The sequence below is a fragment of the Pogona vitticeps genome, chromosome 13, assembly GCF_051106095.1.
Source record: "Pogona vitticeps strain Pit_001003342236 chromosome 13, PviZW2.1, whole genome shotgun sequence".
NCBI classification, from domain to species: domain Eukaryota; kingdom Metazoa; phylum Chordata; class Lepidosauria; order Squamata; family Agamidae; genus Pogona; species Pogona vitticeps.
Genome location: NC_135795.1, coordinates 2676192 through 2691701, shown reverse-complemented (window position 1 = coordinate 2691701; position 15510 = coordinate 2676192). Strand labels below are relative to the sequence as shown.

The 15510-nt window shown below is 40.9% G+C and overlaps 1 protein-coding gene across 26 annotated transcripts in view; it reads right to left on the bottom strand.

Moving 5' to 3' along the window:
- RBFOX1 (RNA binding fox-1 homolog 1) overlaps positions 1 to 15510 on the bottom strand; it is a 1225669-nt gene that overhangs the window by 826481 nt on the left and 383678 nt on the right. The gene's annotated exons all lie outside the window — the stretch shown is intronic.

Here is a 15510-nt window from a genome sequence, read left to right as displayed (position 1 = left end):
TGTCTCGAGAGACTGAATGTTCTCCCACTTTTCTTTTTTTAATATTACTGTTTCTAATGTCAAATTGTTTCCGTTCATTCTCCTTCACATTTTAAGAGTCCTTCTTAAAGTATTGAGGGGCATTGCTAGAATCTATCAACAGTGCTGGGACAGTGAAAGGACCAATCCTGAAGCGGAGGCTCCAATACTTTGGCCAACTCATGAGAAAAGAGTAGACTCCCTGGAAAAGACCCTGATGTTGGGAAAGTGTGAAGGCAAGAGGAGAAGGGGACAACAGAGGACGAGATGGCTGGACAGGGTCACCGAAGCGATCAACATGAATTTGACCCAACTCTGGAAGGCAGTGGAAGACAGGAGGGCCTGGTGTGCTCTGGTCCATGGGGTCACAAAGAGTTGGACACTACTTAACGACTAAACAATAATGTCAACAGTGCTTCCTAACGTTGGGTAACCCAGATGTTCCTGGACTGCAACTCCCAGAAGCCTTCACCACTAGCTGTGCTGACCAGAGTTTCTGGAAGCTGCATATAATAAGTGTTTCGTAGAAGCAGTTGGTAATATGCGTATTGTTTTTTGATTTTTAAGGCTTAGCCAGCCAGAAATGATGGCTTTCCAGGAACTTTCCTGTGACCAGAAAACAAAACAAAACAAAACCCTCATGGGGTGCATTGCTTATTCAGAAACAGACCACATGAGCTGACTGTCTGCTGCCCGTTGTATGTGTGTGTTTTAAAAGTGACACTTATTATCTGTTTGTAAAAAAACAAGCCCCTTCCAAATGGAGAATCAACTAAATTAATACATGCAAATCAAAGTTTTTCAACAGAACCATTTCCCACCACTGCTCCCTTCACAGAAGTAAACCATTTCTGACACCGTGCTCGCCTGCCATTAAGCAGCTAAGCAGAATTGTTATATGGTGGTTCATTGTAAATATCCATCCAGAATAATTTATTAGGATGCCTCAAATTAAAATCCAGTCTTTCTGCACCACTGGACATCTCCCAGTGAACCTCTCATCCCATGCAATAAAGAAGATATTACTGTCTTAATGGTGGGACATTCCCTTGAGACCCGCACATGGATATGGCACAATTCTATCTCCTGTGAAAAATGTGACTTGCATCTCTCTCCAGTTATGCTCCATCTTCACCTATGTCCTGTATTGATTTTCCTTCTCTTTCTTTTCCCTCTTCTATACTTCTTACCTTTCTTACTTGAATAAAGCTGTCTTTTTTCTCTAGCATCCTCATGCCTCCCTCCCTCCACCATTGCATTTTTAGTGGTGCGCATGCTCAAAGAGACAGTCCTTGCAACTAATGCCATGGTTAATACCGTATTTTTCGCGCCATAAGACACACTTTTCCCCCACAAAACGGGGGGTGGAAAGTCTGTGCGTCTTATGGAGTGAAGAAAACAGATTATATTTTCCTGTTTTCTTCTCCTAAAAAATTGGTGCGTCTTATAGAAAGGTGCGTCTGGAAGCAATAATGAATCACGCATAACCCTCTGCTGTCGATTCCATCACAGGTACGTTGCAGCCTGAAGAAGGTATCCCATCTTTATTTTTAAAAAGTTTTTATACCGTACAAAAGTTTCATGCAGGAAAATTCCAGATTGCTTCATTCTCCAGATTGGAGAATATTAAAACTATGTGCATCAAAAGATGCATTCCCTCAGCCTAAACCAATGCTTCTTGTAGTTAATGGATGAGGGAAGCTTAATACTTTTCCTGCTGATTCAGATGGATAGATGCTTCATTCCTTCTTTCCCAGGTGGACCAGAAGTCTAATAGGCCACAACCGTCCACTGTGCTTTGGCTTCGGCAAAAAATGAAGGATGTACGGTCAGAAAGTTCAACAACTGGTCTGAGGGAGATTAGATAATTGGTTATGTCTGTTTTAATGTCCGGCCACCCAGTGTTAGACAATTACGACTTTTTTTAATACATTAGTGTACCAAAAATGTATTTCGCCCAAGAGGTTTCCAGTGCTCCAGAACTAATGAGAACCAGGGAATGCTCATTTTGAACAACATATCTCATTGCCTTCATGACGGGATGGGTAAAGGATGAGAAAGAGGAAGATCAATTTCCCCCCCAAAAACTTTTAAAAGGTGACTGAAAGGTCTAGTAATGATAAGAAACATGTTGGAAGTCCATTGCTCAAATACTAGAAGTTTTACTTGCAAATACATGGAAAGGGTGCTATTTTTGCCCATACTTATGGAAGTTATTTCTTCATTTAATTTTGTTTTCATTATTCCACAATTTCCCCCCATTATTTGGAGGTTCTGCAATGGTCCTCTCACTTCTCTATGGTAAATATTACAAGCTCAGTCCAAGCTTTTTTATGCTTACATATAATTCAGTGATCTCTGTGGGACAAATTAGTCGTGCTTTACTAAAATAAACTAAGACTCATTGGTTTTAATGCCCTAAATCCTGTTGTGTAAGTCACACTTGCAGAAGACAAGCGGCATGTCCTGCAGTGGGTTGTTGATGGCAACTAATGAGTCCCTGCTTGGATTTTTGAGGATGTGTGAAGCCAGGTAGTAAGCATTTGTTGCTCCAGAATCCAAATGTGGATTCATTAACTGGTAGTGAGAACCCACTGCAAGTTGTGCTATTTGGCTTCTGCAGCATAACTATGCAAGAGAATTTTGACAAACAGGCTTTCCCTAAGAACAAAATTTCTCCAGATCTGAGGCAGTTGTTTCAAAAGATTTTCATGAGATAATCTTAAGGAAACAGCCTTAAATCTAGGTTTTTATTTAAAAATATATATCCACCCTCCTTTATCTAAGTACACGTCATTTAACAAAAAAAAAAGGATTCAATTTTATTGATTGATTGCTAGATTGACTGATAGTTAGATAGATTGATTGACTGGCTGACTGGCTTACTGACTGACAGATTGATTTGGAATCACAGAATCACATAATAATTGGGTTGGAAGGGGCCCTCTAAGGCCATCAAGTCCAACCCCGTGCTCGAGGCAGGAATCCAAATCAAAGCAGATCTGACAGATGGCTGCCAAATTTTCTCTTGAAAGCCTCCAGTGTCAGAGCGTTCACCACCTCCTGAGGTCTTTGGTTCCATTAGCTCGTATCTGTCCAATAATGCATAGCATTCTCTGGGCAGTTTACAACTAAGAATTCAATCAAATAAAACACAATATACTATAAATACCTAATTTATAAAAACAATAATTAATCCCATCCTACCCATGACCCTAGGGACATGGCAGTGCTGTGGGCTAAACCACAGAAGCCTGTGCTGCAGGGTCAGAAGACCAAGCAGTCGTAAGATCGAATCCATGTGACGGAGTGAGCGCCCGTCGCTTGTCCCAGCTCCCGCCAACCTAGCGGTTCGAAAGCATGCAAAAATGCGAGTAGATAAATAGGGACCACTTCGGTGGGAAGGTAACAGCGTTCCGTGTCTAAGTCGCACTGGCCATGTGACCACGGAAGATTATCTTCGGAAAAAAATGCTGGCTCTATGGCTTGGAAACGGGGATGAGCACCGCCCCCCAGAGTCGAACACGACTGGACAAAAATTGTCAAGGGGAACATTTATCTTTACCTTATCCATAACCCTACTTAAATAAAAATAGACCATTAGACAACTTAAAATTGCAGGCTATTAAAAAGCTGCTTTTAAAAGTCCCATTTTCAGCGGTTTCTTAAAGACCTGGAGGAAAATAGCCTTTGGTCTCTATTGTTCCAAAGAGACAGAGCTATCACAGAGAAAGCAAGATCTCTTGCACTTACTCTTTTGTCCTCCTGTTCTTAGCATCATGGAGCAAGGAGGATGGGTAGCTGGTTTATGGGGCTGACGTTCCGACAAGGTCCTAAAGGGTTAAGAGTTTTATAGGTAATAACCAGCACCTTGAATTGTGCACGGAAACGAACAGGGAGCCAAGGAAGGTGTGCCAAGGCGGGGGAAATATGTTCAAATCGGCTGATTTAAATATAGTAGAAGTCTCATTATTATTTGAAGCACAGGCACATTTTTCATTTCATGGGGCATGACCTTTATCGCATACCAGAGGCCAGTATTTCAGCAAGAGGCAAGTAAAAACTACTCAGGGAAATGAATATTGCCCTCGCCGCTTGTTCCTTCATTTGGTAGGGACGGGATGTATATGAGAGATTTGAATTTGAAATACTGAATTTGTTCTCCTGTTACAGATATCAAGTGTAAATGCTTAAGAGGCTATGTGTTTGTCCAGCTTCAAATGCGTAATAGAGATGTTATAAGACTACCACCATCACCCATTTTGCCACACAACTAAGCAAACAAACAAATAAAAAAACATCAGGTCTCCACATGGAAGATTCGTAGATTCTGGACTTATTTCCCCTCAAGCAAGAAACATGTTTGGGAAATCTGGACTTGAGCACAGATTGACTTCCCAAATGATCCCAAATAGAAATGGGAATGAATATAAAAATGGATTGGTTTTTTCAACGAAAATAGCCGATTTGTTAAATATTCGTCGATCCATATTCGTTAAATTTTAAGTCCCGATTAATATGGATCGACGACTATTTTTCCATTTTTATTTGTCCTTCATAAAAAAATTTAATTCTTTCTGCCTACCGGGCGCCGATCAACTGATCAGCATGCCAATAGGCAGCCACCCACCCCACAGTGGGTTTTCCCCCCATTTCAGCTCCCCTCAAACACAACAACAACACCACACACACACACACACACACACACACACAGAGAGAGAGAGAGAGAGAGGAGACCATCAAATTCTGCGCATTTAACCAAAAGTGACCCTTCACTTTGGCTCTGTAGCACATGCTTTCTGGAGTCTACTTTCTATTCGGGGTGAAAAGGTTTTCCGTGAGTTATATGGGTGTTTTGGCCCACAGGGATTCTCCTGTCTACATATCTGAAATAGTTTGAAAAGGAAAAACCATGAATAGCATGCATTAAAGTTAGTAATTTTCATTCAAACCCATGGAGCAATGTTTCTAGGGTAATTAGATTCATGGCCCACCGCAGGGAGCAATTTTATCCAGTAACTTATCCGGACTACAGACACTAGCATAAACCATTCTGACCTGACGTTGAGCTGATCTGACTTTCATCTTATGCCAGAAGCTTTCGCCTGAATTATGGCAACATTTTTGCTTTCACCTTGAAGCAAACAAGCCTTAGAGAAATCCAATAGTCAAAGAGACCTCTCTCTCTCTCTTTCACTCAATAAAAATAAAAGATTAAAAATATATAAAACTTGTAGCTCAAAACAATGGAAGTCATTTCCCTCAACATATCCTTCATTTCTGATTAATTATCACAAACCTATTAATTATTATTGTTGTGACAGCCCAGTTTACCATCATTCTAGATTATAATTCATTTTTAATAGGACATTTTGATTTTCCTTTTATTCATATTCATTTTTCATAGATATTCGGTGCTTTGGGGTTCTCTCCTGTGTAATAAATGGGAACACATGAAAATTACTGGGAATTTAATAAGACCTTGAAGTTAGGTTGATTTAAGGGGAAAATAAAGATCACAGAGAGAGGGAAGGAGGCATTTCATAATAGTAGTTCATTAGTGATCTCTTAAGGAGTCAAATAAATCAAGGCCATTTATTCTTGCTCGCTTTCAAGTCCACCAACCTCTTGCCAAAAGGAATGAAGTGGAAAAGTTCACTATCTTTTCAGTAACCCTACCAAAAGGAAAGGGGCAAAAAATTACTTGGATGAAAGAAAGTGCAGCTAGTAAACAACAAAAGTTCCATAGGTTGAGGAGAAGACCCGAATTTATGATTTATAGCTTTATTAGTCCCATTTCCTCTATAACAGTTCTCAAAATGACATGGAAGACGGGGTTTTCTCTGCATGAAAGCAACAGCAGATTGTGTGGAGCTATCATACTGACTAAATTCAGTACCTGACAGCTTCAAGTAGGTGAGACTCACCGAATCAAGGGGAAATTGATACGCCAACATTTAGGTTAAGTTCCACTGATTCGGTCAATATGTTCTGCTTTGGACTAACATATGCATTTAGGCAAAATATGTACGGCTTCCTGCAGCCAAGTCAAACAGTAGCCAATTTTTAAAAAACTGTACCTAGAACCAACCCAAATGAATATTACAGTCAATAAAGCAAAAAAAAAAAAAAAAAAAAAAAAAAAAAAAAAAAAAAAAAAGGCCCAAAAAGCTATCCAAAATAGCAGCTTTATTTAGTAAGGAAAAAAAAGGAGAAGGAGGTAGGAAAAAGTAATCCAGTGGTATCTCTGGTAATTACTGAGCATGTGTTTTGCTCCCCAAACCACCCCATTAGTAAAATAAGTGTATCCCCTATTTGACTAAACCCTGCTTGGCTGGCCATTCCAGGCAGCAGGCGGGAGAACGAGTCTCCCCACATGGCTGCTGTACCACAACACACACTTTCTTAAAACAAGAAGGGCCCAAGAACAGTTGTGTCTCTAACGTGCAGGTCAGCAATTGAGTTTTTGGTTTCATTAAATCCCATAATCAGGATTTTGCCACTAAGGAGATCTTTATCTTGAGTCTTATCCAGGCTGGTCTGAAAATTCTGATTAGAAGCAGCTTTGTAGAATTGCAAACTGGCACTTTCTCCCCAAAACTTACCAACATATGCTAAACATTGTCAGGGATTGGAAACATTACACCATTAAGGCAATCCAAGTTTGCTGATCTCAGAATGTGAAAACAATTAATTTTCTAATCGATGAGCTAGATTGTTAAACTTGGAAACATCCCTGAGAATTGCTGTCATGAGTTAATATAACGAAAAAGAGTATAATAGAACATTCGCAACCTGTTGCTAAAAAGAAAGAATTAAAGCAACAGATTAAACTTTAAAAAGATTTCTCACTAAGCACGGCATTCTAAACTGGAAGCAACTCACCTCCATTTCAGCTTCTAACATACTTGGGGTCACTTCATGGATCTGATGCTCTGAATAAGCATTTTTTTTAATTCCACCCTATTGGTATCAAAAAGAAAAAGAAAAAGAAAAAAAGGATCTACAACATACACTGGGAATATGCACTGTCAGTCTTATTTCAGATCAAGGCATAAGAGAATAGCTGTGGTGAACTGGAGTAAATTAAAAAATCCATGCAGATGCATGGCACAATTTGATTTGCATTATGGACTCAAATCAATTCATAAGCAAAAAAGCAAAGTGTGCGGCTCATATATTTGTTGTTGTTGAGTCATTAAGTTGTGACCCCATGGACCAGAGCACGCCAGGCCGTCCTGTCTTCCACTGCCTCCCGGAGTTTGTGCTTATATATACCAACCCATAACACTTAAAGCACTCTCTGAGTAGTTCATAATTTAATTATGCAGCCTATGCATTGCCCCCCACTCCTCCGGAGAGCTGGGTATTCAATTTACCAACCTCAGAAAGATGGAAGGCTGAGTGAACCTTGAGCAGGCTATTTGGGTGGGAACCCAGGTCATGAGCAGAGTTTTGGTTGCAGTACTGCAGTTTAACCACTGCGCCATGAGGCTCCATAATTCAACCTACTTTTTTTTCCCTCCCAAAGACAAATTTAAAGGTGCTTAGTCAGGAAACCTCTGGAGCAAGCAGTCTGTGATATGGCAGATTTATTCCCTTCTGTAAGGTCTACAAGTCCACAAAATCCCCTAACTAAAGAGAATTAATACAATCTCTGCCTTTTTATTATTTATTACACTCCCTCTTCGCATAAGTTGCTGAAAAATTATGAAACTGGGAGCTACCATTATTATTGCTTTAATGAATCATGCCTCCATACGTCAACTAAATATTTGCTAATGTTTCATTGATTTTGCAACACAATACCTGATTTAAAATTCCAGGCAGTCCATTTTAATGATCTACATGTTAGGTTTAGGGAAGGAGCCAGCAACTATTATGAGGTGAACAGATTATTCTGGAGAGGTATCCTAGGTGTCTTATGTTCGCTGTTTTAATAGTTTTGCTTTGGTTTAATTTAAAAGAAATTTGTGTACTAATGGTAACACTAAAACTAAAATTACTGTATCATCACATTTTTTAACAACTGCAACAGCCACTCAGAGGAAGTTGAAAGGTTTCATTCATTCATTCATTCATTCATTCATTCATTCATTCATTCATTCATTCATTCATTCAACTTCCATACCACCCCAGTAATGCAAACATGCCCTGGGTGGTTCACAACTAGAAATGGGCACAAACAGGGCAAACCATAGTTTATGAGAGTTTGCAGTTCGTCACTAGTCACGGACCACAAGCCACAACCTTTCAAACCAGAACCATTTCACAGTTCAGGAAATCTGGGAGCAGTAGAACAGCCCCACCATGGTTAGAGATGTCAAACTCTCAACAAATCTTTAGCTGACTCTCCTCCCCATTCCCTCCAAGTTTAGCAAAGACTGGATTTGGGAAGTCTAAATTAACAGCTCCACAAACATGTCCCCCGAGGAAAGTGTTCTTTAACAACTGGTGGGTTTGGCATCTCTGATTTATGCCGAGGTCCTTCTATCACTCCCAGAAGTCCCAAAACACACGAATCATGGAGCATCCGAATCGCCAACACTGATAATAGTTTGGTGCTTCATTTAGTTCTGGGCAGGCATGTTGCCCCAAAGCTGTCCGTCATGAAACATGAAATGGCCCGATTCGCGAGGCATTTTTGCTTAGTGGTTTGTTTCACGGACCATCTCTGTTCACCACACATCAAGTCCTTCCTACACTCTATTGTATAAAATTACAATACACAATAAGTACAATAGGTAGAGGGTTGAAAGGAGAAAGACTCTGCTATAGCAGAGAAGACAATGAAGAGCAATTAGTTGCAAGCCACTCTGAAACTTTAATGTATTGCATTCTTCCCAACTGCTGCATTATATCCACACTAAGCGTGAAAGGTGGAAGGCAGCAGGAAAGGAGGAAGACCCAGTGGCAGATGGACTGACCCCCCTGAAGGAAACCACAGGCTTGATTTTGCAAGAGTTGAGCAGGGCAGTTGAGGACAGGGCATTCTGGAGATGGCTCATTCATAGGATTGCCGTAAGTCAGAGGTTTGATGGCACATAACAACCACAACAATGAATGTTTTAGATAAAGAATCATACCAATCATTTCCAGGAGAGAGGGAGAGAGAGAGAGAGAGAGAGAGAGAAGAAAATTAAGTTAGAAACTAAATGAATGCTGTTCAGAAACACTGGCTGAAATAAATGAGCCCTAGACACCCTTTTCAATTATTTATGATATATTAAAGAGAGGGAAAGGAACAACTGATGAATAATAGCTATTTAGAAAATACTTTGCATAATGCTATGAATTTGCATAATGCACATATTAATGGTGAACCAAGAGTGTTTAATATATTTTAAATTATTTTGCCATTAGTTTAGATAAAGGTTTTCTATTAACATGAAATTATTGGTGACCTTTGCAGTGAGAAAGAGCATTAACAAATAAAGGAATATTACTAGAAGTATTCCCCTCTAAAAGCCTGCACTTGGGGAAACAAAAATATTAAAAGAAAATTATCCTGATTAATTATCTCAGCTAGTTGCTTATTTTTGGAAAACACATCAGCGAAGAGTACAAGGGCAACTGCCGAGGCAAACGGGCAAATTCATTCCACGCATCTCGAAAATCAGAATCACAAAAGCCCATTTAGAGAAGCCACAAGCACCATGAAGGGTTACATTCAATTGGTAGTCCCCAAATGGAGTGGGCCAGTGCTTCCCAACCTTGGGCAACCATAACAATCTTGGATTAAACTCCCAGAAACGTTCACCACTAGCTGTGCTGGCCAGGAATTATGGGAGTTGTAGTCCAGGAACATCTAGGGACCCAAGGTTGGAAAACGCTGGAGTAGAAGCATTGAGTCAATGAGACTTGCTTAAATGTTGTCACAACCAAAATCCAGTTGATTCAGTAAGTCTACTCTTCTTGGGACTAACAATTAGATTTGGGAAAGAGTAATAAGCACTAAAAGGGACGTGGTGGCGCTGCGGGCTAAACCACAGAAGCCTTTGTGTGCTGCAGGGTCAGAAGACCAAGCAGTCATAAGATCGAATCCACGCGACGGAGTGAGCGCCCGTCGCTTGTCCAAGCTCCCGCCAACCTAGCAGTGCGAAAGCATGCAAATGCAAGTAGATAAATAGGGACCACCTCGGTGGGAAGGTAACAGCATTCCGCGTCTAAGTCACACTGGCCATGTGACCACGGAAGATTGTCTTCGGACAAACGCTGGCTCTATGGCTTGGAAACGGGGATGAGCACTGCGCCCTCGAGTGGAACACGACTGGACAAAAATTGTCAAGGGGAACCTTTACCTTTACCTAATAAGCACTAAAAGAGAGCCTCGTGGCACAGTAGCTAAACCGCTGTACTGCAGCCAAAAGAGTGCTTGAAGCGCTATGGGGCGGTATATAAGCAGCACACTTTGCTTCTGCTTTAAAATGTGGCAGATAAGTGTTAACTATATATGCTTTACATATGAATATAATCCCACTTTTTGTGCATGTTCTGCATACAGATTGAGTGTACATATAATCAAAAAAGGTAGAGCTTCATGAACCTAGTTCTGATTCCCCACCACCCCCAGTTTTCCAGACCTCAAACTCAGTTCTTGTAGGATATTCAGAAACCCATGTACAGAAATACAGACCAGACCTTTAAATGACACTCTTTCTATTCAATGACCACGAAGATAATTGACTTGATGTGATTGTGAGAAGTGCCATGTTCACAGGGGCTGTGGTTATCAGTTGCATAATTTCAGAACTGAACTTCATTGCCTTATTCCCCACTCTGCCCCCTCTTTTCAACATTAGTGGCCCAAATCCTGTTAGCTACTACTAGTGTTGTATAACAGTTGACATCAACCTTGGTGGTGAATTGCCATAAATTAAGAAGAAGAATGGATGCTTCTGAATTGTGGTGCTGGAAGAGGCTCTTGAGAGTCCCCTGGACTGCAAGGAGAACAAACCTCTCCATTCTGAAGGAAATCAACCCTGAACGCTCACTGGAAGGACAGATCCTGAAGCTGAGGCTCCAATACTCTGGCCATCTCATGAGAAGGGAAGATAAATTTCCCTGGAAAAGACCCCTGATGTTGGGAAAGAGTGAAGGCAAGAGCAGAAGGGGGACGACAGAAGACGAGATGGTCGGACAGGGTCACCGAAGCGACCAACAGGAATGTGACCAAACTCCGGGAGGCAGTGGAAGACAGGAGGGCCCGCCGTGCTCTGGTCCATGGGGTCATGAAGAGTCGGACACGACTAAATGACTAAACAACAACAACAACAAGAAAGCAAGTGTGTTTTCTTTTGCACAACAAATCACAGGAGATTTAAGCCAACTGTTCTATAACAATGTAACAGGATTTGGGCTATTACTTCACTTCCTCCAAAATGTGGAAGGCAATCCCAGAAGTCGCCATTTTCTGACAGCTTCTTTACCTGATGTGCCCATGGTTTTTTTTTGCAGGTTGGCAAGTTTTATTTCCTGCATAATGACCAGTGCACTCATTTGGCCATCATCTCTAACATTGTAATCTGTTTGTGCAATCTTCGGACGTTCACAGACGAGGTGCGACACTGTTTCATCTTTTTCTCGGCAGGGTCAACATTTGCTGTAAGCACTAATTCGTTGGATCTTAGCCTTCGTCACATTGGTTTGGAATGCTTGTTCTTGTGCAGCAAAAATCAAGCCTTTGGTTTCTTTCTTAAGGGTCCTCAGTTTTAGACATGCCCATGTCGAATGATGATGATGAGGGTGGTGATGATGGCGATGAAGATTGCAGTCCTGTGTTGCAACACCATTGCAACTACCCTGCCCATTCCTCTCCAAGCTCCCCCTTCCCCCCCATTCAATTTATGTGACTTACTGGTACATGCTCATATAGCTGCCCAGAATATACCAGATGGCGGGATATAAATCGAATAAATAAATAAATAAATAAATAAATAAATAAATAAATAAATAAATAAATAAATAAATAAATAAATAAATAAATAAATAAATAAATAAATAAATAAATGTATTGGGACAAATTCTGAACTAAAAATATCATACCAGGTTCTGCTGCTCAAGCAATGGGGTGGGAGCAGCATTATTAAAATGAGATATGGCATCTGTCACTGCACCTCAGTCCAACTGCATTATAATGCATTACAAGGGATGCTATCAAAAAATTGAAAATCCAACGAGTGTTTCACTTAGTTACAGTAATTTTTCAATGCTATTCCAATCTTGTGCAAATTAGAAACCACTTACGGCTCTGAAGACTGACAGGAAACTGAATGAGGTTCTCATTATGCTTTTAATAGGTTTACTGGTTATTTTCTATTAAAGCCTTCTTCAGGGGGAATTATACGGCATACCTCTACATTCAAACCAGGTACAAGGCGTATGGGAAGGTGCTCCATCAAATTCAATGTGAAACAGAACTCCAAGCTGTTTTCGTATTCTTTAGCACGATGATTATACTGCATATTTCTTTCCTTTAGAATCAATGGGTTCAATTACTTGATGCTTCAAATTACTTCCTAGGCTATATCCTGGTTCTCGCTGAAGAGATAAATCTGTATCTCTAGGCTATACTACTCCCGTCCCATTGACAGTTCTGGGGGGAAGTCCTGGCACCTGAAGCAGTATTACTTGGCACCTGGTAGCTGTGCAAAATCTGAATTAAGTTACAGTGAAGAGCTGGCTCACCACTGCAGTGATGAAGACGTTATGTGCCATCAAGTTGCTACTGACCTACGGTGATACCAATGGGGTTTTTGAGTTATGTGAGATGTTCATAGAGAGCAGAGTTATACCATTATCACCCCTCAGTGAGCTTCCTAGGCTACCAGAGGCTTTGAACCCAAGTCTCCTGCATCCTTGGTCTGACACTCTTCCTGGATTTTCTATTTAAAGGTAAAAGGAAAGGTTCCCCTTAACATTTAGTCCAGTTGTGTCCGACTCTAGAGGGCGGTGCTCATCCCTGTCTCCAAGCCAAAGAGCCAGCGTTTTGTCCGTAGACAGTTTCTGTGGTCGTATGGCCAACGCGACTAGACACAGAACGCTCTTACCTTCCCTCCATGGTGGCACCTATTTATCTACTCACATTTGCATGCTTTCGAACTGCTAGGTTGGCAGGAGCTGGGACAAGCGACGGGAGCTCACTCCGTTGCGTGGATTCGATCTTACAATGGCGAGTCTTCTGACCTTGCAGCACAGAGGCTTCTGTGGTTTAACCCGCAGCGCCACCATGTCCCTTATTTTCTATTTAGCCTACATGAAATACCGTATTTTTTGCACCATAAGACACACTTTTTTCCCACAAAACAGGGAGGTGGAAAGTCTGTGCGTCTTATGGAGCAAAGAAAACAGATAATATTTTCCTGTTTTCGTCTCCTAAAAATTTGGTGCGTCTTATGGAAAGGTGCGTCTTATGGAGCGAAAAATATGGTATGTATATGCAAGCATGCAGTCCCTTCTTCCATAAGCATAGCACAGCTGAATCCAATATGGACCCTTTAGAGGTATTTCAGAGTACAATCGCCATCAGTCCCAGCTGTCTGGATCTTCTGATGGCACTGATCACTGAGGATCACATTTTCACCAATACGTTTAATGTCTCACCTAGTCAACTTGTACCATGCACAATAGTTGATTTGTTTTCCCCCCAAGCATCCCTAGATTAAATGAGAACTCCTTTAAGGCATCTAGGTTCTCAAGGTCATCGTCACAGCTACTACCAGCTTAAACTGGAGAAGTACGGCTACAAAGATAAATCCAAACATTATTTTACTTTGGAAGGCAGAAAGTTATAAGTCTTACTTATGCCCTATTCTCTTCTCCACCGCCCCAGTTAAATCACCCTCACTAGGCTTCCCATATTTCTTGTCTGATCATTAACCACTGACATAATTAATATGCACCCACTGAAGACCCAGCACAGTAAGAACATAATCACGTATTGATTTGATTCATGGCAGTACCTGTGCAGGGAAGCCAAGATAGATTGGATTCCTTAAAGTATCTTGAATACAGAAGCAAAAACAGAAGCAAGTTGGGAGTTACCAACTGTGGTGGGGCGCTAATTAACAACTCAATTAAAAAAGGCAAATTAAACTTTATGGTTCGCTATCCTTCACTGCTTAATAAACTGTTTTGCTAAGCAAATGATTAAAAATGATTGTCCTAGAGGAAAAAAAAATTGCCCTCCCTTAAAATGTGTACAAAATTTGCCAGTATAAGATATTTTTTTAAAACCAAGCGAGGACACTATCATTGTCAGGCACTTGTGGATGTTCCTAGAAGACAGGAAAATTACGTTACGAGACACTGTCCAAAATCTTATTGCTTAGTGTGGCGAATGCTCTGTAAGTTCCATTGAATCAAACAGGCCTACTCCAACTGTGTGTTGTTTTAGCACAGCAAGTCACAACTAGAGGAGAGCCACTTGAATGGAAATTACTGTGGATGTAATTCATCAAATCCACACCGATTCACTCGGCCTACTCTGGTGCAATTTTACTGCGCCAAAGAACAGGATTGTGGCCAGCGTTGCTTCTCTCGCACCAGCTGGAGACTGATAAGAGAGGGCCATTTAAAGGACTTCAAACATGACAGTGCCCTAGTTCACAGACCAGCCTCTTAGTCATTCTAGTACGCCCACTCTCTGATGTAAAATCTTCATTAATTGTCTGCATATGCAGAAAACACACCTGACTCTCCTTTGATAATTTAAAACTTCAGAAGTTAAACAGGGGGGAAGAAAAATCAGTTTCTTGTTAAACAGTGTCAGTGTTTACATTTAAAATAGAAGGATAAATTCCAGCTAGCCAAACACAAAACATATTCTCATTATTTAATACAGCCTCTATATGAAGTAGCATTTACAAGATGGTACCATTCTACAATCTAGTAAAAAATTAAGTCAACACATAGTTATCCAATTTGCTGATTTAAAAAAAAAACTATGTCTAGGGTTAGACAAAGCCCTTTTGTCTAGTTCATTGAAAGCTTGCTTCTCTTGGACAAGAAGCTTCCATTCTTCTCCCTTGTTCTCACCATACCTCAGTGTTTGTTGTTGTTGTTTTGAAATTGCTTTGGTGTTTTTTTTCCCATCGTTATAGTTGTGAAGGGACTAAGCAGGGAATGGAGACTCGAGCTGCAGAACTTGTCAAGTTGGACTTAGTCACACCAGTTACTTGACTCAACTCTTCTTCCCCCCCCCCCCATGACTTGGACTCAACTTGCTCTTCAGAACCCACCCACCCCTCCTTTTCTTCTAGGGCAGTGATGGCGAACCTTTTTGAGCCCGAGTGCCCAAAATGCAACGCAAAATCAACTTGTGCCCGAGTGCCAATACTGCGATAAAAACCCGAATGCTGAAGTTTTAGTTTAGAAAAAACAACTGCTCCTGTACTGCAAGGGTTAAATGCTTGGTTTTTCCCCCCTCTATGGGCAGTATTAACAAATAAATACTTACCAGTCCTCCAATCCCCCATTGCGCTAGACCAGTAA